The following is a 24,450-nucleotide window of genomic DNA, read 5'->3' on the forward strand; positions in this document are numbered from 1 at the left end:
AAAGGGGTAAATCTCACCCTGTCTTAGTGGAACTACTGAGGTTCGACATCCTAGAGCCAAGAGCAGGATATGGGTGCTCCCAGCACAGAGTGGATCTGAGCTCCTTGATGGTTCATTGTGCATGATCACTGAAAAGATTTTGGAGAGGGACTAATCAGGAGGCCAGTGGACACATCACCATAGGGATCTACTGACTATGTGTCTCAGCCTAGCCGGAAAGCACAACCTGTGGCACTCTAGTTCTATGATGGGTACCCTGGAAATACCCATTTCATTAAAGAGATCTTTACTGAGCATATAGAAAGCCCAGTGTTTATGCTGAGAGGTCTGTGTTTGTCTGGTAGCAGTATGCTCCGGCTTGCACTCCTAAGCCCCATATGTCACAACCACACCACTGGGTCCCTTTGGGCACCTGACCCTCTTTCTCCAGTTCCACTCATCACACTGCAACACGTGGCGTAAGACAGACGGAAACTAGTGATTCTGATGCCATTTGACAGCCTTCCTCCCTCGCAAGTCTCCCTTGCGCCAAGACTAGCACATGAGGGAGGGTTTTGCCCCAAAGGAACAGCTCTAGCACAGAATACTTGGGCATCTGGAACCCATTCACAGGAGTATTCCCAGACCCATGACGCCACTAAGGAACCCGCTACACTTTCAACTGTTTTCCAGGAGTAACGACAAACAACCCAGACCTTTATGAGATAAACAACACCCAGTTTATATACGTTGCTGAACAATTACTCTTGCAATAACCAGATAGAACAAAGGAGAATTGTAAGTAATAATATTTGAGTCCCATGAGAGAAAGAGAAGGAAAAGATCAGACAAATGTGTCTGACTTTTTCAATACTCCATGATGCGTCCACATTTGCTTGTTCACTCTTTACCCTGTAGCAATTGCCTACTTGTTTGTGATGTATACTAGGACAGGTTTTTTTAAATGAATATAACATGGAAAGAGAAAAATATAGATTTTCAGTGTTGTTGTATCCATTTTGATCCCAGGATATTACAGAAACAAGGTGGGTGAGATAATATCTTTTACTGGAAGAGACTCAAAAGCTTCTCTCTCTCTCACTAACAGAACTTGGTCCAATAAAAGATATATTACCTCACCCACTCACCTTCTCTCTCTAATAGGTTATTATATATGTTCTAAATGAATAAGGTGTCATTCCTTGTTAAGTCTTGAAAGGGCATGCTTATAAGAAATTTCCTGTTGGAGAAAGTGACGCAGATCAAACTAACAACTGCATGTGCAATGAAATAATGTTGAAGTTAATTTATTGCTATGTCTTTATTTTGCTAAATAGATTTCGATGGGTTGTTATTATTTTTAACTGGCTCTAGTGTTGATAAAAGATGGACTCTAAATAACAAAGTTGTTCTGTGGTCTGTCACGGAATACCAGAAGTTCTAAAATAAAATTAAGGTGTATTCTGCATGTAATCTGCCTGATCCGGATGCATGAAGCTACAAAAACATAACAGAATGTGATCATTGTGGTGCCTGCATAGATTAAGAAATTATTTGTAATTAATAGGAGATCGCTCTAAATCTGAGCTGGGGTTGCATTTTGTCATCAACCCAGCCCCCATTGTGATACCTGCCAATTCACTACAATAATACGCATTAGTGGAAGCAGCACATCGAAAGGTTGCATTTGGACAATTATGACTAGGTGAATATTCTAGTCCCTTATTTGGTCCAGTTTATTCAACCCTGCAGGCAGCAGAACAAGTAAATTGTTAACCAAGGGCCAACTGAACCAAAAATGTACAGCACACCTGGTTTCCCTCTGCTGCAGAAGCTAAATAATTTAACTGGGCTCATAAAAACACAAGTGGACTCTCTTCAACCCATGAGATGATGTAATATTATTAGAATTTGGATATTTTAAAACTAATAAGTTCTTAAATCAAATAATAAAAGAAAAGACTGTGGTATTCTTTTATTATAAAGATTTTCCCTGCATGCTATTCTTATTTTGGATCTGACATTTTAATTTGCACACATGCAATTGAAAACACAAAAATTCATATACAAAAGTTACCTTGTGTGCACATGCAAATGGTCAATTAGGCAAACAATTTTCGTACACAACTACCCAGTCCGAAAAAATATTTGTCCAATAAAGTCTAAAAAAGTAACTTCAAGCAATTTGCAACCGAGTCATGGATATTTCACAAACAACTGGCTATTTATGACAAATAGATTATTAGTTATGATTTATTTGTTCAGGTCTAGTTTGTAGTGACATAGAACACAAGAATATGTTAGGCATCTTTCCAAAGCTGACACCGGCTTTCATAGGGCCTGCAACACTAAATCCTGCAAATTGTCTCCGTTTGGGCAAATGAAGTGCTTTTTAATGCACAAAGTACTGAAGATGCAAAGTTTTATATATAACCATTCACCAGAAATGCCATTCCAGTTATTAGCAAGTGAGCCAATGTTTGCAAGTTATGCCAGCTATAAAGTTAACTTTGGAACCATTAGAAAAGAAAAAGAACAAAGTAAAAAAGGACAATGAAACCATAATCTGCTGTAAATTCAGATACCTCCCATCATGTGTTTAAACTCCCTTTCTGGTACAGTTTCAGTTCCAGCAGAGAGAGAAGGATCAGAAACAGTAGAACCTGTTTTACACCACCCTGAAAGCTGGAACTGGATGAAAGACATATCTAAACATTGTAAAGACCAGCAGCTTTTGGGTCTACAACAGTGGCAGTTTCATCTCCTTTTTCTCCTTTCCCATGGACTCCGCTCCTCTTTTTCTTTTATCCTGCTCTTTAGAAAAGCCCCCAGAGCAGGTATTATGATATCCATGGGCACAAAATAATGCAAGGAGGCGACAGGGTCCAGTGGAGATACCAGAGAACTGACTGCCAGGAGAGTTCTATCCCTAGTTCCACTGTTATCAAGCTGTGTAACACTGGGATTTAATCTCTCATTTTCCTCCCATTTGTACGAAGGGGATAAAATTCTTGTGTGCCTTTATAAAGCACTTTTAGATCTATGGATGAAAAGCACAATGTATATGCAAAGTATTATTGATTTAGAATTTATTTTCCAAAACTATAACAGACAATTTAACATAGACAATCAGGGTGGGATTTTCTAAAGCACTCCACACTGACTCTCTCTGCTCCCATTGAAGTCAATGAGAGAGATACCATTGAGTTCAATGGGAGCAAAATAAAGCCAGCACTATGTGATTTTGAAAATACCCACCCTAAAAATATGATGGAATACGTGCAATTCTACCATTTACACTCCCTCTCTGAAAGGCTTTTTGGGAATCTTAGGAGAGAGAGATCCATATTGATGACAATTATGTGATTTAGAAGAGATGAAGAATAGTCCAACAGTTAGGGCAATAGCCTAGAACTTGGGGGAAACTAGTTCCTGCTCCACTATGGACCTCCTCTGTGACCTGGGGCAAGTCGTTTAGTCACTCTGTGCCTCAGTTTCTCTTCTGTAACATGAGGATAATAGTAATTCCCTACCTCATGGAGAATAAATACATTAAAGATTTTGAGGCATTCAGATAATATAGTAATGGGGGGCATGTATGTATTTAAGATAGATACTTTGCATTTTATAACTTAGGGCCACATTTTAGAGAAATTATTTCTTACCCCACGCAGGTTGTTTAAAAAGGACAGATCCAATGATAGATGTTAGAAAGGAGGTAGCTGCGGTTGTACTCTTATTCATATTTGATATAAGGTTGATATAATCACCTAAATTCCAATTTGTCTGGATAGGAGTATCTGAGCAGTGTTTATTTACTAACAGTGAACATTTATTGCTCAGCCTAACATTGTCATTGTTAGATGGGGAGAGCAACCTTGCCAAAAAGACACACTTCAAGTCCTCCTTTTAGCAGCCCACATAGCAACTGCTACACAGTGGCTACAAGTGGAGTAAAGTTTGCGAAATACTAATAGAGAAAATGAGTTCTTTATGCATAGATCAGCAGTTCTCAAACTGTGGGTCACGACCTCAAAGTGGGTCGGGACCCATTTTAATGGGGTTGCCAGTGCTGATTTAGACTTTCTGGGGCTCAGGGCCGAAGCCAGAGGGATTCAGCCCTGGCTGGCAGGGCTCAGGTTACAGGTCCCCTGCCTGGGGCTGGCGAGTCGCAGTGCAATGAAGTTTGAGAACCCTTGGAAAAGACATATCTAAATCTGTGGCTCACCTACACTTAAAAGGATTGATAGAGAATATTTTTGCCCTTGTCAAAAATTCTAAGTACACTGAGCTTAGACTTTTTAAAAAAAGCAATTCACCACTGCAGGTTGTTGAAGACAAAAAGGGAACGGAGTATCCAGAAATGGCCAGATTTGTAAATAGCATGCATCATGCAGAACTGCCCCACCTCTGACTCACCATGGGGTTTGGGGGTTTTTTTGGTGCACTTGTAATTTTTGTTGTTGTTTTTACTGAAGCAGTGGTTGAAGAAAGGGTTCATGCCTGGAGCTGTCCCTAAGCTTTACCTAAGAAGTTAACATCTCATTGAGGTGACTGGGTCCTGATTTCAGAAGTTCAGACCTCATTGAGGTGAATGTAAAGAGAAAAAGGGAATTAATATTTGCTGCTATTTTTTGGGGAGGGGGAAAGAGGAGTAGATTTATGTCATCCAAGGTTCAGGGGACAGTGGTGCATGGACCAGGCAACTCCATGAACCATCAGGCCTTAGCAATCAGCTCCTCCTGACCCACAAATATTGTCCTTCTGCCACTGGCTGTCTTTGCTCTCCTGCTCTCACAGCCAGCCTCATATTTTCCCTCCTCACTACCTCCATGGAAGTCTTAAGTTCTGCAGGAGTAGAGCCATGCTTCTTTGCCATTTAAGAGTGGTGCAGATGTGGAAGACAGTTGCCACACACGGTTGTTAATTCTTCCTCCAAACCTGTATCCTGTGGCAGCCACTGGCTGCCCCCTTACCTCAGCAGGCCAGTCTCCTTTCATAGGTGTTCTGCATAGCTCCATAAGCATCCTCTCCACTTAGACCATATGGTAAAGCTCAGCAGAGACCCAAACCTCACCTCTGAGAGAGGTCCAGCCTGGCCAGTGATTAATATTGACCTTGCTGCCACCATTCTTAATCTAGGAGCATCTCTCTTGCCAATTAGGAGTAAGGCAGTAGCTTGACAAAAAAAAAAAAAAAAAAAAAGCTACATTGTGCAGGCACATCGTCTGTTATACACTAGGCCCTAGCTAAAATGTAAGTGTTTAATTTTAATACTAAGCTAGTTGGTTTATTTTCCAAAAGCTCTGTGAATTTCTAAAGGAGAAATGAGGCAGTTTTGCCAACTCCTGCAATTTTATCACAAGTCTCTCAAAATTTGGTGGTTTTCTTCAAGTTCTAGCTTCTGAAATCAGGGTATTTTTTTTAAAAAAAAGTTCTTATCCCTCATGTTAGAACACTTGAGCCCTAAATGCTCCATAAACAGAAGGCAAAAACATTCAAGTTGACTATTCTTTAAAATCATGGGATTTTTAAGCCAACCTCATAACTTCTTGTCAACCTCAAGCTTTCACATTTTAAGATTAAGTGCCAGACTGTCCCTAGCCCAATTGTTGTACCTGTGCTGAAGGACATCCCTCAAGGTCCACATTACTCAATAGGGCATGGGGAAAGAGAAGAGAAAGCAGGACATGTTCCCATCTTTCTCCAAACCAGCTCAAAGAGCAATCCAGATGTATCACTGGAAGTAGGCTACACCTGTTATCAATGAAGGATCTTACAGACCAGATAGCAGCCCCTTGGGACAGTGAAACTCCACACCTGCCACAATGCTCCAAAATGGCATGAGTTATCCCCTAGAGCCTAACAGCAACTCACAGCTTACGTCATGGCCATTTTTTTCAGAATATGAACAGCTCAGAGTATAAATTGATTGCTTTATTATAAAGATGGCTAAAACTGTCATTGCACCATGACACACTGGTAGCACCTTTTATTCACAGAATGCTTTTCAATTGATCCACACCAGGAATTTACATCAGTATAGCTATGTCTCCCAGGGCTGTGAAAATCCCACACCCCTGAGAGACATAGGTATACCAATCTAACCCCTTGTGCAGACAATGCAAGGCCAATGGAAGAATTCTTCTGTCAGGCTAGCTACTGCCTCTCAGGGAGGCGGATTGCCTATGTCAATGGGAGAAACCCTCTTGTTTGTTGTCATAGGTAGTGTCTACACTGCACAGCTGTGCCACTGAAGCGATTAAGTGTAGACATACTGTGAGGCTTTCAAAGTGCTGTACAAACATAAGCTATGCCCCATCCCACCCAAGATGAGACAGGTGACAAAATAGGAGAATATCAATAACTTTATATACATATTGGTGTCATCTAGTCATACCAAATGATTGAAGTACTTATACAGAAAACTATAGCCCAACATTTTGTACCAGCCACTTTTGGTATCACAATTTCTATCCATTATGTAAAGTTTTGTACTACTCAAGTCGTAGATGAGTTACAGTTCCTTCTTAGATTTCACTGCTCTCTAGGCTTGACTTCAATAGGGGTCCAAAATTCACTTTCCAAAAAAACCAAAAAGTAGCTTGAATAAAGATAGTCAGTTTGCGGTAGAGATTAGAATGTGTTTTATTCTATTCTTCTTCTTGTACATGAAATCAGAGGACAGACTCCCAGTCTTGGAGCAATCCAGAGTTGTGGTTTGGCATTTTGACTGCTTAGGGAATATAGTATAACATGGTTGCCCCATGAGAAGAACCATAGATTGTGGATACAAGTATTGTTTTTATTATTATATCCATTTCTTTTATGCTTATTGCCATGACAGCTATTTATATTTCATTTATTTTCCTGAGCCAAGAGGTTAGGAAGATCTTACAAAGTATGTATAATAGAGTCTTTTAACTGCAAGTAACTATTTTAATTGAAATATAGTGCTTTTTAAAATTGAAATAGGAGCCTATAAGATGCCATTTAGGCACGTATATAAAGTAGGCGGATTGGGTGCATATTGGGTACAAAGCTCGGTTGAAAATCTGACTCAGAGCCTAAGCCAGAGACCCTGAAGTCAATGTAAAGACTCCAATAGACTGCTATGAGTTTAGGATTAGGACCATGTTTCCTAATAATTTTATACCAGATTTTAAACAAGTTCTTTAGGTGACAGTCTTTTGATAATGAATGTTGACTCAACTATTACATCTAGGTAAGCATAATTAGTGCACTCCCATACATTAAATTTAAGTTTAAACAGTTGCCAAAATTGTGGGATGTTCATATACTAGAATGTATCCATTGGGAGAATAATGGCAATGAGTGAAAAATGGGGAGGCCAGGTTTCTTTCCATGATAAACTAGGGGGGAACTTGTCCAATAGCACATTTTTCAGACCATTAAGCCCCTTGACAAAGAAAAAGATTGATGGTAGTTAAAAACGTCAGGAAAGTTGAGTCTTTTTGGTTGTTCTGAAAAGAGGCCTCATTTCAGTCAGTGCAAACAAAGAGTGAAACTTTTATGCAAAAACTTAGAGCATTAGCCCCCCTGGAAAAAAATAAAGAGTGCAGCACTTACCCGAGTTTAAAGGGAAAAAATATCCAGTGGCGACCAGACACACAGAAGGAGATGCTCGAAAACAGTAGGTGTATGGCACTGCTGTAACAGTATGGCACTGCTGGTGCCTTTGCAGTCTGAGGCCCAGACCCTGCAACCTGCTCGGTGTGGACAGACACAAGGGACCATCTAAATGGAGTCCCTTGCAAGACTGGAACCTAATCCTTGATATTTTATTTTTCATCAAATCTGACTCAAAATCCATTATATCACACACACACACACACAGACAGTTTTATATACAAAAATCCTGGGGAAATGCTTAAAAGATGGGGACACTGACCATTGTGATAGGACCAAATTATGGTATTTTGTGGTGGGTTCTTCATTTGCTGTGTCAAGTCTGAGAAGGGTTGCCAACTAGTCCAAATTGGTGCACTCATGTAATGAAACTGATCAAATTACAAGGCATGCATTATAAGAATGCATTGCATAGATTATAAGCAATTTGGGTCAGGGACTGTCTTTTTGGTCTGAGTTTGTACAGTGTCTAGCTCATTGTGCTTCTGGTCCATGAGTGGGACACCTAAGCACAATGATAATAAAATAATAGCATTTTATTGAATTGATATTTTATACTCCTATTCTAAACTCCAAAGCTACATGGATTTCAGGTCATCTTGCCTGTCCCATCGATAATGCAGTATATATATATATATATATATATATATATATATACACACATATATACACACACACACACACACATACATACACACATACACACAAGTTCTTGTACTAGTTTAGTTTTAAATCACTCACGGGGACTTCCATAAAATCCCTTGGGAGATTCTATGATCTAAGAGACCTCACTGTTAGATATTTTCCTGATGTTCAAGCTAGATTTTCCTTTGTTTAATTTTATCCCATTACTCCATGCTGCATCTCCTTTGTTCCAAGTCTAAGCAATCCCCCTTCCTCCTTGGAATTTACACTCCACAGACAAAAGGTCCACAAATCCCCCCTTCTCCCCGCCCTCAGAAATTGTTTGGACAAGCTTAACATATTTAGTTGTTTTTATCTTTCCTCCTAAATCTTTTCCTCCAGCCCCTTAAACACACTTAGCTCCTAATGGGCTGCATTTGAAAGAAAGAGACTGAAAAAGTGCAAGGAAGCAGAGATTGTTTAAGAAGATAATGTCAGACCTGTTCCAGTTAACTTTTTAACTAGACATTATTGAAAAACTCTGTACAAGAGGAATATTTTTGATGGACAAGAGAGTATTAGTTATGAAGATTGAAAAATAACTTGATTACAGGGCTACTTTTCCCTTCTAATTGGAAACCTTTAACACATCATTTAATTTCCAGTTGGCTGACATCTAGGGAATTGGTGTCTTGAGAGCTGCAATCAGGATCTATGTAATTGGTGGCTTCAACAGTGGACAGACAGGACAGCTTCATTCAGTGGGGAAGAAAAGTGCTGGTATCTTGAAGGTGGGTCAGATGAGAGGAGAAACCAGCAACTGGGAGGCAGAGCGGGTGACTTGCTGAAAGGTGAACAGAGGGATTAGCTCTTGAAGAGGAGTTCATTTGGATCCCATTTTTCCAAAGTTGGGGGGGGGGATATTCAGGGGTTTGAGGTTCCAGTTTGTGACTATCCCAGACATAGGCCTCAGCAAGGAAGATAAGATCCTAATCGGACTCCAAATATTTTATTCAAGTGAAGAAACAAAAAAATGGAAATATATTTACCTCAAAAATAGAGGAACTGTTCTTGTTGTTAGTTTTACATAATATAAAAGTTAGAAGAAATGCTCAGGAGCACCAGATGTGTTCCATTTTAGGCCCAATCCAGGATTCAAGTAAATGTTTTGCCATAAATTTCAGTGAGAGTAGGTTGGGTCCTCCATGCACCACAAACCTGCTAAATATAAAGGGACACTGTACTTTTAGAAGCAGACTGTGTCTGTGTGAACAGGGAGTATGGAAGAGGAGACAAGGACACAAGAAGCTTCCCAACAGTGAACGTCCTCTGAAAGCAGGAATCGCTCTCTGTTTACACCCCAAGACACCCCAAAAGGGACAGTAAGGGCAGGGGAAAAGCAGTGGCAGGCACACAGTGATAAGTATGCTGCACCCCTGATTGTCAGATCACTCTAGAACAGTGGTTCCCAAACTTGTGGCGTGGGCCAAAGGACGTACTGGCTGCCGCTTCCAGCGGCTCCCATTGGCCTGGAGCAGCGAACCGTGGCCACTGGGAGCTGCGATCGGCCGAACCTGCGGACACTGCAGGTAAACAAATTGGCCCGGCCTGCCAGAGGCTTTCCCTGCACAAGTGACGGCACAAGTTTGGGAACCACTGCTCTAGAAGGATATCTATTGCAAGGGGCCAGAATTCTCCCTGGACATCCCGTGTGGTAAGCTGACCCTCCACTACCCCTAAGGTTGGCTACTGTTTGTAAGGCATGGCTGAGCTCTTAATTAGAAGGATGAATGTGTTTGATTTGAGACATGGGGTATATGGAGCAATCATTCTTTCTCCACACAATCTGCAATCACCATAAAAAAATAATCAGTGTATAGGATTCTTAACATTTTATTTTGTTTTATGTTTTCAACTGAGATAAGAGTGGACTGTATCTAACAGTATAGTAAGTTCTCTGTATGTCTCATACAGTAAGTTCCTTTGGGTGGTTTCCATCTAAAATTCCAAGCTCTTCGGGTGCCAACCGCAAAGACTCAGCAATATGCAGACAAATCATAATTCTTCCCCAAGTGAAAGGCAGAATTTGACCTACATCTCCACCATCACTCATGTGACAATGATTCACTGTATTGCTCTACGATGTATTATTGTACAATACCACTACAGTACATATTTTTGCCATATGCCAAGCAAGAGTATAATTCTCTCTTAGACCAGGTGAAGCCTTTAATACCAAAACTTTGGTCCTATTTACACCACTCTCAGCAGATGATCTAGAATAAATATGAAGGTACATTCACTATTCTTTTTTCTGATGTGCAACAAGGAGTTGTGGAACAATAGTGTATTTCTGAAGACACTGGGTGCCAACATTGCAACATAGCAAAAACAAAAACCTCAGTATGGGGCATAATGTCTCTGAGGGAGAGATACACCCTGGGTAGGTCAAGTTATAAAATAACCAGCTTCAAAGACCCAGGGTTTGATCCACATTAAATCAGGTAATGAGGCTATCAGTGCTCAAGATGTAACATTCTCCTTCACAAGATCATCTCAGGGTTTAAACTAGCACAGAACCCTATCTCTTGAGCTAAAGGAGAAACTCCATTAGCTGGAGTTACAACAGTATTAGAGGGCTGTTATCTTCTATACCGTCTACATACTGCGGGGGGTGGGGGAGGGGGAGAAACATTTACAAGCATGTTACATGCTCTCTTCTTTAGGGAAGTTCATCTTTAGTATCAAAAGTCCACAGGAGTTCAAGTCCCTCTTTGAGCATCAGTTATGTAATGGCCCCCACCATTCAATACACTATCTAGGCATTTGTGCTGTGGAAGTCGTGGGGGATGAAATCTTGGCCCAAATGAAATGAATGGAAGTTTTACCATTGATTTCCCTGGGGGTCAGGATTTCACCCTAGATAGTTCCAAAGACAAGCCCATAAAAGGTTCAGAGTAAAAGTTCAGACTAAACACAAGTAAGACATTCTATGTGCATTGTACAATGCTTCCGAGCATGTCTGACATTTTTCTGATATGTCTGACGTGTGTCTTTGTATAATTAGTAAAGAGAGCGCCCATATAGAAAGCCTAACTTGAATTCCTTATAAATACATTTGCATCCATTAATGATTACTACCATCTTACTTGCAATTCATCTACACATATGTTGTGAAGAGAGTGCATGTGTATATTTGTGAATTCAATGTTTTCCTCAAACTAAGTAGCTGGAATTATAAACTATATATACACAGGATAATAGAAAAAAGTATTCTAGTAACACATTCTTAACTTGTGATTCTACAAAGCAGTGGAAACACTTTCCTGAAACGTCCTTTCAGTCACTGCAATTACTAAGCAACCTAGACTTTGCCAAGTGTAATAATGCCAAGACTGGGATCAACAGCAGAGATGTTCAGGATCTCAAACTAGGAATATAGTTTAGAACAGGAAATAATCCAGTAGAGGAGTAAAACAGAACCTGGTGAAGGTTAGTGAGCATTCAAATGTAGGAGAGACATTTACCAAGAACTAAAAAAACACTTGAGAAGGAATCTTATCATTTTAAATGAGTCAAATGACCATGGAAGAGTCATAGGGCTGCTCTTGCTTATGACACCTAGCTATAGTCCCTAAGGAGCCATAAGCAAGCTTAGAAACCGCATTCCGCCAACCTCACCTGCTCTCCACCTTCAGCGTGCCTCCTACGCCAGGAACAGGGGGGCTGTTCCTGCAGAGGGCGGCTACACTGCCTTTATACCTCTTGGGAGGTCTCTTCCCTCCCCTTCCCCTCCACCCCCAACCAGAATTCTCAGCTGTATAGCTGCAAGCAGATTTAAGTTTCGTTGTGCTGCCTGAGCAGTGTAGAGGAGTAAGAAACTAGACTTATAAATCAGGGTGGATACTAGAAATAAATCTAGACCAGAATCCCAGATGTGAAAACCCCTGAATTTAGAGGAAGTTTGGGTCCAAACATTAATCTGAACTTCTCAGCTCAGGCCTAGCTCTAATACAAACATTGACTACATATGCATACATTTTGCTTAGTCTGCAATCTGAATGGCTACAAGTTAAACTAAAGGCCCAGTCCTGGAAACCCATCATAGATTATTTGAATGTGACTATGGGCAGGAATAGAGGTTTGCAGAATCTGACCCTGAGTTTAAGAAAATCTTCACACACCTACAGAATGTTTGCATCAGTTTTGTACTAGTCGGGGGAGGGGAGAGAATATGGAGCTGTAGCTAAAGAGGTGTATTAACTAACAACTATGGGTAGAGTTGCCAACTTTTTAATTGCACACCCTTGTCCCACCCCTTCTCCGAGGCCCTGTCCCCCGCTCACTCCATCCTCCCTTCCTCCATTGCTCGCTCTCTCCCACCCTCACTCACTTTCAGTGGGCTGGGGCAGGGGGTTGGAGTGTGGGAGAGATTGAGGGCTCCAGCTAGGGGTGCAGGCTCTGGGGTGCAGCCAGAAATGAGGGGTTCAGGGTGTGGGAGGGGGCTCCGGGCTGGGGAGAGGGCTCAAGCTGGGGGTGCAGACTCTGGGGTGGGGCCAGGGATGAGGGGCTCAGCGTGTGGGAGGGGGCTCTGGGCTGGGCCAAGGAGTTGAGGCATGGGGGAGTGGGCTCAGGCTGCAGGCTCTAGGCAGCGCTTACCTCAAGCGGCTTCCGGGAAGCAGTGACATATCCCTCCACCTCCTAGGCGGAGGTGCAGCAAACACTCCCCCCTGCAGGTGCTCCCCCCGCAGCTCCCATTGGCTGTGGTTCCCAGCCAATGGGAGCTGTGTAGCCGGTGCTCAGGGTAGTGGCAGTGCGTGGAGCCACCTGGCTGCGCCTCCGCCTAGGTGGTGGAGGGATATGTCGCCACTTCCTGGCAGCTGCACGGCGCCAGGTAGGGAGCCTGCCAGTCCTGCACCAACTGGACTTTTAATAGCCCAGTCGGTGGTGTTGACCATACCCGCCAGGGTCCGTTTTCGACCGGGTATTCCGGTCAAAAACCAGACACCTGGCAACCCGAACTATGGGCCTTATTCTGATCTCACACAAACCTGATTCTTTTCTATACAAAGGCCTCTTTACACAGCTCTGGTAGTAAAAGTAGCTTAAAATGGGCATAATATAAGTTTATACACACTTTAAGACCCCTTTACGCTGTCAGAGTGATATGTAAATATGCTTAGTGTAGGTGAAAAATCAGGCCCACACCAGTTTCACACTGATAACTCCACTGAAGGTCAGTGGAGTTATTCTTGATTTAGACATGTGAGAGAGATAGTCAGACCATGTGGAAAGTTGTTTGGCAAAACAAACTTGTCATCCACATTCTTAATCTGCCTTGGTGGAGCCAATGTAAAGCTACCTGCTTAAAGATCTGAAGCTACATGATGGAGTGCCAGTGTTAGCCAAAATAACACATATAGTTTTGATCTTTGATCTGCCTGCTATATCTGCCAAGAGCTAAAACTTTAGGAGAAACCAACAAAGGAAAAAATAATCACTGTTGAATTTATCATCAAGAGAATAATGGAAAGAAAGTGCAAGCTGAAGCCTCTGAGTCATGTGCACACACAGCAAACGGCAGCAAAGGCGATTTTTAGAAAGATGGCCCTTTCTTGCAGTCAAACTGAAGCTGGGACTGGCTAGTGTACTGTCATAGTTAAATGTTAAAGACTTTAATATAATCACTTCTATATTAATGAGATCCAGCTCAATTCAATAAAACATTTTTTTAAATGTGACTTTGATCAAAGCACTTGGGGAAAAAAAACATTGTGGTTTCTTAAGCTATTTAATTTAACCAAATGTGGACAGATCCTGCTGATAAAGGAATGATTTCACTGAAATAAATTTCTATAATCAAAAATAAACTAGGCTATTGAGATCCAGACCAATCTGAATGAAAGAGAACTTTAAAAAGTCTGTATTTATTGCAATGCAGTTAAGTATTAACATGTCCTCTTTAAACTCCCTCCAGTCAATCAGTTAAAAAATACACGGTTTTAAGAAGGAAATAAAAATATATAGTCTGGGCTAAAATTTGCTCTCCTTTACACTCAAATACTAGTGAAATGAGAGGATTTGCATGGATATAAGAGGGTAGAAAATGATCATTTGGAAGTTAATAAAATCTACCGTAACTTCAAGGGTGGATCATCTACTTCTGGAACTATTCATTGTATTATACAGTCTGGAGCAACTCTAAGGACATCCTGATAATTCTGTTTCCTAGTGGGAAGAGATGGATGTGAAGTCGAGTTGGTTTATAGATATTGTGGGGGAGATAATACAAGGAGATGAAAAATAAAAAATACAAACCCTGTTCAGGTATAAAAGCTTACAGTCTTGTGCTCATGGTTCCAGAGAAAAGAACTTCTGCTGCAATATAGTCATCAGAAAACTAAGCCTTCATTTCAAAATTTGCTTTTATGGTGACTGTGAAAGCCTTCCAATAGGCTCTGAGTACAAACCAATAAGGTGATGTCTGCTTGAGCTGGCAAACTGTCTGAAACAATAAATCTAAGAGAGGTGTGATCGACCACATTCCATAGTTAACTATTTCACTGCTGATCATTTCAGAGATGTTAATTTGCTTTATCCCTCAATTCTAAGTCACTTCCACACCTACCCAGGTACCAAAAGCCCCAGCTGTTCCCAGTCAGCATCCAAACCCTCCAGTTGCAAACACTCCCCCCAGTGCAATGCAGTTATGCATTCTCTATACAGAACTGTCCATAACAAAAATCATGCATAACTTTTACTAAAAAGTATTTTCTTCACATATAACTGGCACATGAGAAAATTCATCTAAATTGAAAGTCTGAACGGACAACAACAAACCATTTTTGACCTAGAGGAAGACAAATGTGAGACAAAAGTTTAAGTTCAAATGAGGGTAATGTAAAAACATTTTCCTTTGGTTCCTGAGTAAATGTGGCAATTTTTGAGCCAAACCAATTTTCCATGCCATAGTTACAGAGGATAGCTGACATAAAGCTTTACAATGGGAATGAGTTACAACCTAATTATAGAGAAGCTCCTTCCTCTCCATAATCCCCACAATTTAGTTGATTTACAGTTAAGGTTACTGTAAATACAATCCTTATTCAAAATACATAACAAGAACATCAAAAACAATTTTTAAGTATTAAAAGTGTGGGAAAAGTCTTAACCTTACAGTTCCTACATTTGTTTACCAATAAAATAGACATGAAAAGTCACCTTAAAAGCCTTAACTCTGACTGAATGACTAAAACATATCAACACAATTTAAAATCTTATAAAGACATTTACCAAGCATTTCACATCCATCCTTTAACATATACATCACTAAGATACTTTAATATGTAAAGTATGTTACTAAACCTTATTGTTTGTTTATTTATCCTCCCTATACAACTACATTTTATATTAATTGCTGAACAACTATATTACACAAATTAGCATTTGGGACAACCTCATCTTTCAGATCAGATCAAGATAGTTTGTGTGTGAATTCCACTTGTTTAAAATAAAACAAAACATATTCCTTTACAAATATCAGTTGTGGCAAAGGATTAGAAGTAAAGGTGTTATAGGAAGATGTCATGAATTTCCTTATATTTATATTATTGGAAAGAATGTATGTGCTGTAATAGTAATAAAATATATCTGTAAATTACTGTCTCTGGTCAGTTCCATACTTTTTCAACTTTTAGGAGTAACTTTCTTTACTGTAGTAGCCTTAACTGTAAGTTGTTAAAAAATGGGTGAAATATTCTTTTGAAAAAGGTAATATCAGGAGCCATGAAAAAGAAAACTGATAGTGGCTGGAAAATTGTACATGGCAGGCACATACTTTCTTCCATACCAAAGTTCCCAGTGAAATGTTTATACATCAGGCATATACAATTTTCATTGTCTTAATGAATCCCAGTCAGGATCCCTTCTATCATGTCTTCTCCCATCATCCTCCAGGAAACCTTTGACCCTTGTTCTCTATGCTCCTCGAGCTGTTGTGGCACAAGCTGACCTGTTTCTACACAGTACATTGTGACTACTTGTTGGCTTCTTCAGGCTATCAAAAAGGTACACCATTACGCCACTCTGGGAGGTGCAGAGGAGAGGAGCTCAGCTTCCTAAGATCTTAGATGCCTGCACTGACTGTCAGGTGATTCTGGTTTTCCAGATGTTGGAGCTCCACTGAATCCCTCCTGTATTCCACCTCTCCCTGCCAGAACCTTCATGGCCATCATTAAAACCATAGCCTACTACTCCTGTTTCTGCCTCACAAGATCAGAATGAAACCTCTCTGAGGTGTCTGTCACTAACTATTCTAGTTATGGGTTCCATTTCTCAGTTCAGGTTGTCTTGGCAATCGTACAGAAATAGAGAGGGGGGAAATCAAACAATAGAAGTAAAAAAAAATAAATACGCCAAAATGAATACTACCAAAGGCATTGCTCCCCTGTCAATAACAATTGGTACAGAACATTGAAACATTACCTGAAGTATGACAGAAAAACTTGTTCTCTTCTTTCATAGCATAAAGTAGTCTGTTTCAGCCTGTTAGTTCACTATTCAGTCTCACATCCAGTGCCCATTTGTAACCAATAAAACTTCTTTATCCTGGAGCCCTTCTTGGCTTTGTAGTTTCACATGTCAAGTCTCAATTAACATTTGGGATGACTTCATCTTTCAGATCAGACCAAGATACTTATTTTCTTTGTGTGAAATCCACTCAACAACAAAACAAAAGCACATTCCTTTTCAAATACCGTTTCTGCCAAACCAATGGTTCTTCCTGTCGCCAAACAAGCACTAATACTTAAGCAATATTCTCTTTAAGCACCCACTTCCAATAATGCCTTTTCAGATAAAAATTGCTCATCAAAGTATGGCTAATTCTCTTCTCCTCTATGTCTCATATACAGAGTCATCAGTCAGCCTTCATGATTCTCCAAATAACTTCTCTGAGGCAAACTTTTGTAACCACACACATTAATCATGGGTTCCCTGCCAGCTCAGTTTCCCGGGATAATAGTACAAGGTTATTTAATTGTAAATTTAGATAAGAGAAATCACATAGGATTAAAACTAGAGTGATGTCCAGTTAAAATTCACATGGCAATGTTGTATAGCTCTTTCTCAGAAACACTTTGCCTAAGACACACAAAGAGGTATTTTACTGAGTTAATAGGAGATTCTACTGTTGTTCCAAGAGGGATAATAAGCAGCATTCCTACCCCCTTGTCATATCCCGAACAGATTTTTTTAATCATGCACTTTCAGGGTGCTTTATGCATTCAGAATTTAATGACCTCACAATCTGTAATTTCCTTTCCTGTTTTGAAATACTTTTTATTATCATAAATAGTTTCTTTTTTGGATTTTTGAATGGTTGATGTATGTATTCTGGGTAGTATTTTGTTCTGCACAGTGTAGAACATTCCTTTCACAGTGTGTGCAAATGTTATATCTAATCTAGCAAACCTTAAACTTACCTACCTAAATATTTGTAGTCTTTTTGTAGGGTCACTATATTATATAGTACATATAAGATATATTCAGTATAATATAGTTTCACTTCTGTGGTTTCTAAATGATGTTTGGAAGCCCCACAAACTGTGAAGCTTTATGTCTCATATGGTAATTTACCTCTGTAATTCTCACTTTTATGTACTCTGCATACATATTTATGAATTTCTATATATGTGCACATATATAGCTGATATGCAGCACTGTAAGTACAGATGGGACACTATGCATTCATGTGCAAAGAAATATTTCCACATAATAAGCATAGCTCAAGGGACACCATCAATTTGAAAACTAGTAATTTTTTCATGAGTTAAAATTAGTTTCAGATACTACATCCATCCCAAGTCTTCAGGACAATTTACCTTGTTGTTGTACAACCAGTTTCCTATTTTTAAGAATGTTTTTCTCTTACCTGCTCATGTATGAAAGACCTAAACCAACAAGAAGGAAAACTGACTGACTACCGGTATACAGATCAATAGACAAAACAGTGAATCTGACTGCATACCAAGAAGCTAGATTGCGCCTGGAACTATGCAGCCACAGAGGAGTTTAAGAGGTAGCTTCCATACGGTTCCATACCTCAGGGCTGTGGCAAAGCCAAGATCTAGCCCTTAGATTGCTACTGTAAAATTGTAGATAAAAAAATTCAGACAGAAGTGTGGTTTTTAAGTTAACAGTAGCCCTTTAAACATGAGATATCAAAACAAGTTTCACAGATAAATGATTTTAAAAGTTTTTAAAATGTAGCGTATGATACTCATACAATAGTTAGATATTTTTAAGAATTAATATTATTTGTCGGAGAGACTGGACTAGTATAGACCTTTGAAGAAATAGGTAGTTAGGGGAGTTTGGCACGCTATCCAAATGTTTAATGTATTTAAATGCATGTTAAAAGTTAGGAATGTTAATGGCAAGGAAAAAAGCAAAGTTCATATACTTATAGCAATCTGTAACTAATAAATAGCAGACTCATTAGACTTATGTTTATAAGTAGAAAATAATACTGTAGAATTTTGCTTTGAAGTTCATTGTTCTTACAAGAGATATAGTGGAAACATAAGATGTAACTTAGTATTTTTATAAATTTTATATGGCTTTTATCTACTATGTCTTTTCATTGTGCTTTAACTATTCCATTTATGCTAAAAATCCTATAGTATTCTATTGCCCACAAGGGGAAAGAATGACAAAAATCTGTGCCAGAAAAGACATTTTCTACAAGTTGATCCTTAAAGTACATTTCTCTCCATCAAAAAAAAAGGATAATTTGAAATAAAAACTTATGGGAGAAAAAAGTTTAAGATAAAATTGTTGTCACCATTTATGTTTGTGTTACGTTTAAATTGGACTGAAAATTGTAGTTAATCATCATTTTCCATTAAACTTGCATAAAATGGCTTTGAACTGAAGGCCCATTCATGTTGTCTGTTAATCATTTTACAATCTCCTTTCCCTCCTCTGCACACACAAAATCCAACTGCTGGCTGGGCTAACTAGCAAATATAATTTTCAATGGGAACTGCTGGGTGCTCAGCACTTTAGAAAATCAGGCCATTTATTTAGGTCTTGATCCTGCAATGACTTATGTATATGTTTAACTTTAGACATGATTTGTCCCATTGAATCCCTATTGAAAACCTAGGCTGATACAGCTTTCATATGTTGATGGTATGTAATTATCTCAGAACACTCACACAAAATAATTATTTGATATAGGTTAATTTGAAAGGAAGGAAGAGAGAGAGAGAGAGAGATGGATATCAGAAGATTTTAAATACAAATGTATTATCAATTGCTACTCTGTTCTCCTCTTGTATCCCCTTTCCTTATGTTTATGTTCTTGTTATCTCATTTCAGGCATTTGTGGTTTTGAATGTTGATGAGAATTCGTACGTCCAGTATGTTTAACTGTATTGTTAATTGCCTGGGCTTAGTTTTTCCTGTTTTATAACAAAATAGAAAAGGAAACAACTGTATTTTTCCATTAATCTGATATGTTTTGTAATATGTTACAGTAAAAATGCTTTGAAAAGATTGATTTCATATGAATCAAGCCCTTTTGTGCTGATATTTCAGTGGATGGTTCATTGAAGTCAGGGTGTATCCTGAATGTATCCACAAGCTTCAGCTGCAGGAAAACAGATTTTAAAAAGGAGTAGAATTTGGAATAAGTAAGGCTGACTTTTTGCATCTGGTTAAGTCCCATGATGAAAACCTCTAACCCTGTAAATCACAAGGGACTTGACTTTTCTGGACCTTGGAAACAGAAAGTCTGTTCCTCTGAGTTTTCCAGACCTTACCCATTATCTTAACAGGGCCCTAGCAAAAACTTTTTGAGGGAGATGTTTTTCTGTTTTTTATTACAGGTCCACTAAAATGGCTTGACATAAACCCAATTTTATAGTATGAAAAAAGCAAAGAGTCTCCTGTAATAGAAAATCAACAAAACGTGGAGATTCAATTTTCTATTGTTTCATTCTACAGCGATTATATACTAATGAGTTACCTTTAACAGCAAAAACTATGCAGTCAATAAGGGGCAAGTGAAGAAAGAGAGAGAGAGAACAGGCATTCCCAGATCATGACAAATTCCCTCTTAGTTTCCTTAATAAAGAATAGTACTGAGTTATATAAATGAAGATAAATGATTCGCCTCTCATTTATGCCAATTTTACAGAAGCACAGCCCCACTGAGATCAGTGGCGTTACTCCCCGGTTCACATCAATTAAAATAAAAAGGGACTCCGCCCCAGTAAGTAGTAAATTTCTCCTGTTCAACTTTGAAAGCAAAACACTAATCTGAACACTCTGAGTCTTTGCAGCTGTTTGATCCAGGTCTTAATTACATGGCTTGACCTCCTCTCTTTTCCTACTGTTGCTTTTTAGTTGTATACTTTAACTTCCAAAACACTTTGTTGCACTGAGTACCTTTGCTAGTACTCTTAAAAGCTGAGGGTGGCACAAGTGTTGAAAAAGAAGCAGAATAATTGTTGAAACTCACTACTGAGACCCATTTCTTGAGTAGAAAGAGTTATCATAGAATCATAGAATATCAGGGTTGGAAGGGACCTCAGGAGGTCATCTAGTCCAACCCCCTGCTCAAAGCAGGACCGATCCCCAATTAAATCATCCCAGCCAGGGCTTTGTCAAGCCTGACCTTAAAAACTTCTAAGGAAGGAGATTCCACCACCTTCCTAGGTAACGCATTCCAGTGTTTCACCACCCTTCTAGTGAAAAAGTTTTTCCTAATATCCAACCTAAATCTCCCCCACTGCAACTTGAGACCATTATTCCTTGTTCTGTCATCTGCTACCACTGAGAACAGTCTAGAGCCATCCTCTTTGGAACCCCCTTTCAGGTAGTTGAAAGCAGCTATCAAATCCCCCCTCATTCTTCTCTTCCATAGATTAAACATCCCCAGTTCCCTCAGCCTCTCCTCATAACTCATGTGTTCCAGTCCCCTAATCATTTTTGTTGCCCTCCGCTGGGCTCTTTCCAATTTTTCCACATCCTTCTTGTAGGGTGGGGCCCAAAACTGGACACTGTACTCCAGATGAGGCCTCACCAGCGTTGAATAGAGGGGAACGATCACATCCCTCGATCTGCTGGCAATGCCCCTACTTATAAATCCCAAAATGCCATTGGCCTTCTTGGCAACAAGGGGACACTGTTCACTCATATCCAGCTTCTCGTCCACTGTAACCCCTAGGTCCTTTTCTGAAGAACTTCTGCTGAGCCATTTGGTCCCTAGTCCGTAGCGGTGCATGTGATTCTTCCGTCCTAAGTGCAGCACTCTGCACTTATCCTTGTTGAACCTCATCAGATTTCTTTTGGCCCAATCCTCCAATTTGTCTAGGTCCCTCTGTATCCTATCCCTACCCTCCGGCGTATTTACCTCTCCTCCCAGTTTAGTGTCATCTGCAAACTTGCTGAGGGTGCAATCCCCACCATCCTCCAGATCATTTATGAAGATATTGAACAAAACCAGCCCTAGGACCGACCCTTGGGGCACTCCACTTGATACCGGCTGCCAACTAGACACGGAGCCATTGATCACTACCCGTTGAGCCCGACAATCTAGCCAGCTTTCTATCCACCTTATAGTCCATTCATCCAGCCCATACTTCTTTAACTTGCTGGCAAGAATACTGTGGGAGACCGTGTCAAAAGCTTTGCTAAAGTCAAGGAACAACACATCCACTGCTTTCCCTTCATCTACAGAGCCAGTTATCTATTCTTGACCTAGAAGAGTGAGTAGTGTGTGTCTTACAATATCCTGGCGGGTTGTACAGAGGAATCTCATCAGCTGATATATTTCTAGAATAGGAAGAAACCTGTGTATCCACAACCAGAAAGCAAATGGATTAGTTACTGCTGGCTCTGCAGAAGATAAGAGAAAGCATCCACTACTAACTCAACAGGGAGAATAGTTATAATATTTACATACATTTTTCACCAAAGCACTTTACAAAATTAAGTATAATTTTACAGATATCAGGAGATGAGGTTTTGTGGTTACAACACTAGCTAAACAGCCAGGAGATCTAAGTTCACCTCCCAGCTCTGCTACAGACTTCCATTGTGATCAAGGGCAAATCACTTAATCTTTCTGTGCCTCAGTTTCCCCCCTATGAAATGGGGAGAATACTTCCCTTGTGTCGCTTGTGTATTTAGATTGCAAGTCCTTCAGGGCAAGGATTGTTATTATGTGTTTGTATTATGCCTAGCAATAATATAGATGGGGGAAATGAGGTTTAGGAAGATTAAGTGTCTTGCTCAAGAAGGCCATTGGCAGAAGTAGGACTAGAATCCAGACCTCATGGCTATTAGGCCTGTGCCCTAGTCATTGAACCTTGCTACATCCCAAAGGGACTTTGGGATATCCAAGATCAAGTAGGTAGGAACACAGAGGTTGAAGAATGATTTCCAAGGAGGCATAGAAAACTTCAATGTTTCATGGTATGGGCTTTTTAAGCTCTAGACCTAGTAGGCCTAAAAGAAACAGGACTCTCAGTTACTTCTGATAATGGAAAAAGTCCTTCTTGATGATATAACAATAATAATCAGGCTTAACCAGGATCATTCAGTCTCTCTAAACTCAAAAGAACACTAGCAGGAAGGAGGCAGATACCAGCATGTCACACTAGGAAGCCCTCTAACCTCATTTTAATGGGATTATTCTTTATTTTTTGCATTCATAGCTTTTTCAAAGCTACATATGAGTTTGCTCCATTAAACGATGGGAAGGACTGAATCTCAGTTTACGTGGGTTACAGGAAACCTACGTGCAGTGTTAAGTCACGGATACTGGCATTAGACCAAGCTTGCTTGTTAATTTGGAGTTAGTGGCTCTTTAGAACTCAGCTCTCCCAGAAAGCCTTCTTTCCCATTCCACCCCTGCCCAGCCCATCCTTGGGGCAACTCTTTTACTTTTGTTTTCGGGGATTGATAGCCTTAATCCCTCATCTCAGGGTGACAAAGTTTGGGGGGCCAGTAAACAATGAGAAGGACAGGTTACTATTGCAGCATGATCCGAAGAATCTGATTAAATGGTGACAGTCCAAAAAATGTGTTTTAATACAGCCAAATGCAAGGTAATACATTTGGGTTCCCTCTACCGGATGGGTGACTCTGCCTTGAAAACAGTGATTCATAGAGGGACTAAGGGCTCAGAGATTATCCCTTCAACAACAAAAAAGAAGACATATATAACAAATGGAAGAAAGGAGAAGCTAATAGTAGTGAACATAAATCAGAGGTAAGAATTGCAGAAAATTTATAAGAGAAACAAAAAGACCCAAGGAGAAATCTATGGCCAGCAGAGTTAAGGGCAATAAGGAGAATTTTTAGATATATTAGGAACAAAAAGATTCCTAACAAAAGTATTGTTCCATTACTATTTGGAAATGGTAGTACTGTCAATAATAATTTGGAAAAAGCAGACACATATAATTAAATATTATTGTTCTGCATTTTGGTAAAAGCCAGATAAGGTAGCTGTATTATATGATGAGCACTTTCCATTCCTCTGGTAACTCAGGAGCATGTGCAATAGCAGCTACTAAAGTTAGACATTTTAAAATCAGCACATGCAGATAACTTTTAAAAGAGCTGACCAAGGAGCTCACTGGACCATTAATGTTGATTTTCAATAACTCTTGCAACACTGGCTATGTTCCAGAAGCCTGGAAGGAAAGTTAATGTTGTGCCAAAATATAAAAAGGGTAACTGATACAGACTCATCTGGATCTCTTGGTGACCTGGGGGCAAGCAAACACAGTGACCTAGTCTGACCTTCTGTATACCACAGATGATCTGATGGTACCAACTGACCATAAACTCTATGAAATCTATGCAATTTAATAAGAAAAATGACCTCTCCTCAAGATGGACTGTGGGTGCTAGGTCCTCCCAATTTCCTTCTTCAAGGAAGCTGGCATATTGGGCTGCTGCCCACTCAACACATACTGTTTATGGACTCTTGCTAACCACAGTAGGAAGCACCAGCCCCAAATAACCAACTTGAGGTGCTACCAGACCAGAGTAGGTAGCAGGTAGAAAAGGACAAGGCCACTACTCAAAGAATACAAATAAAGTTGGGGATATAAAGTGTAAAGTCAGCTTGGAATGTGGGCTATGCACATGCCAACTGTGCTGAGTATTTGTGGCCCT

This window comes from Chelonia mydas, chromosome 4 (genome assembly GCF_015237465.2).
Source record: "Chelonia mydas isolate rCheMyd1 chromosome 4, rCheMyd1.pri.v2, whole genome shotgun sequence".
NCBI lineage: Eukaryota > Metazoa > Chordata > Testudines > Cheloniidae > Chelonia > Chelonia mydas.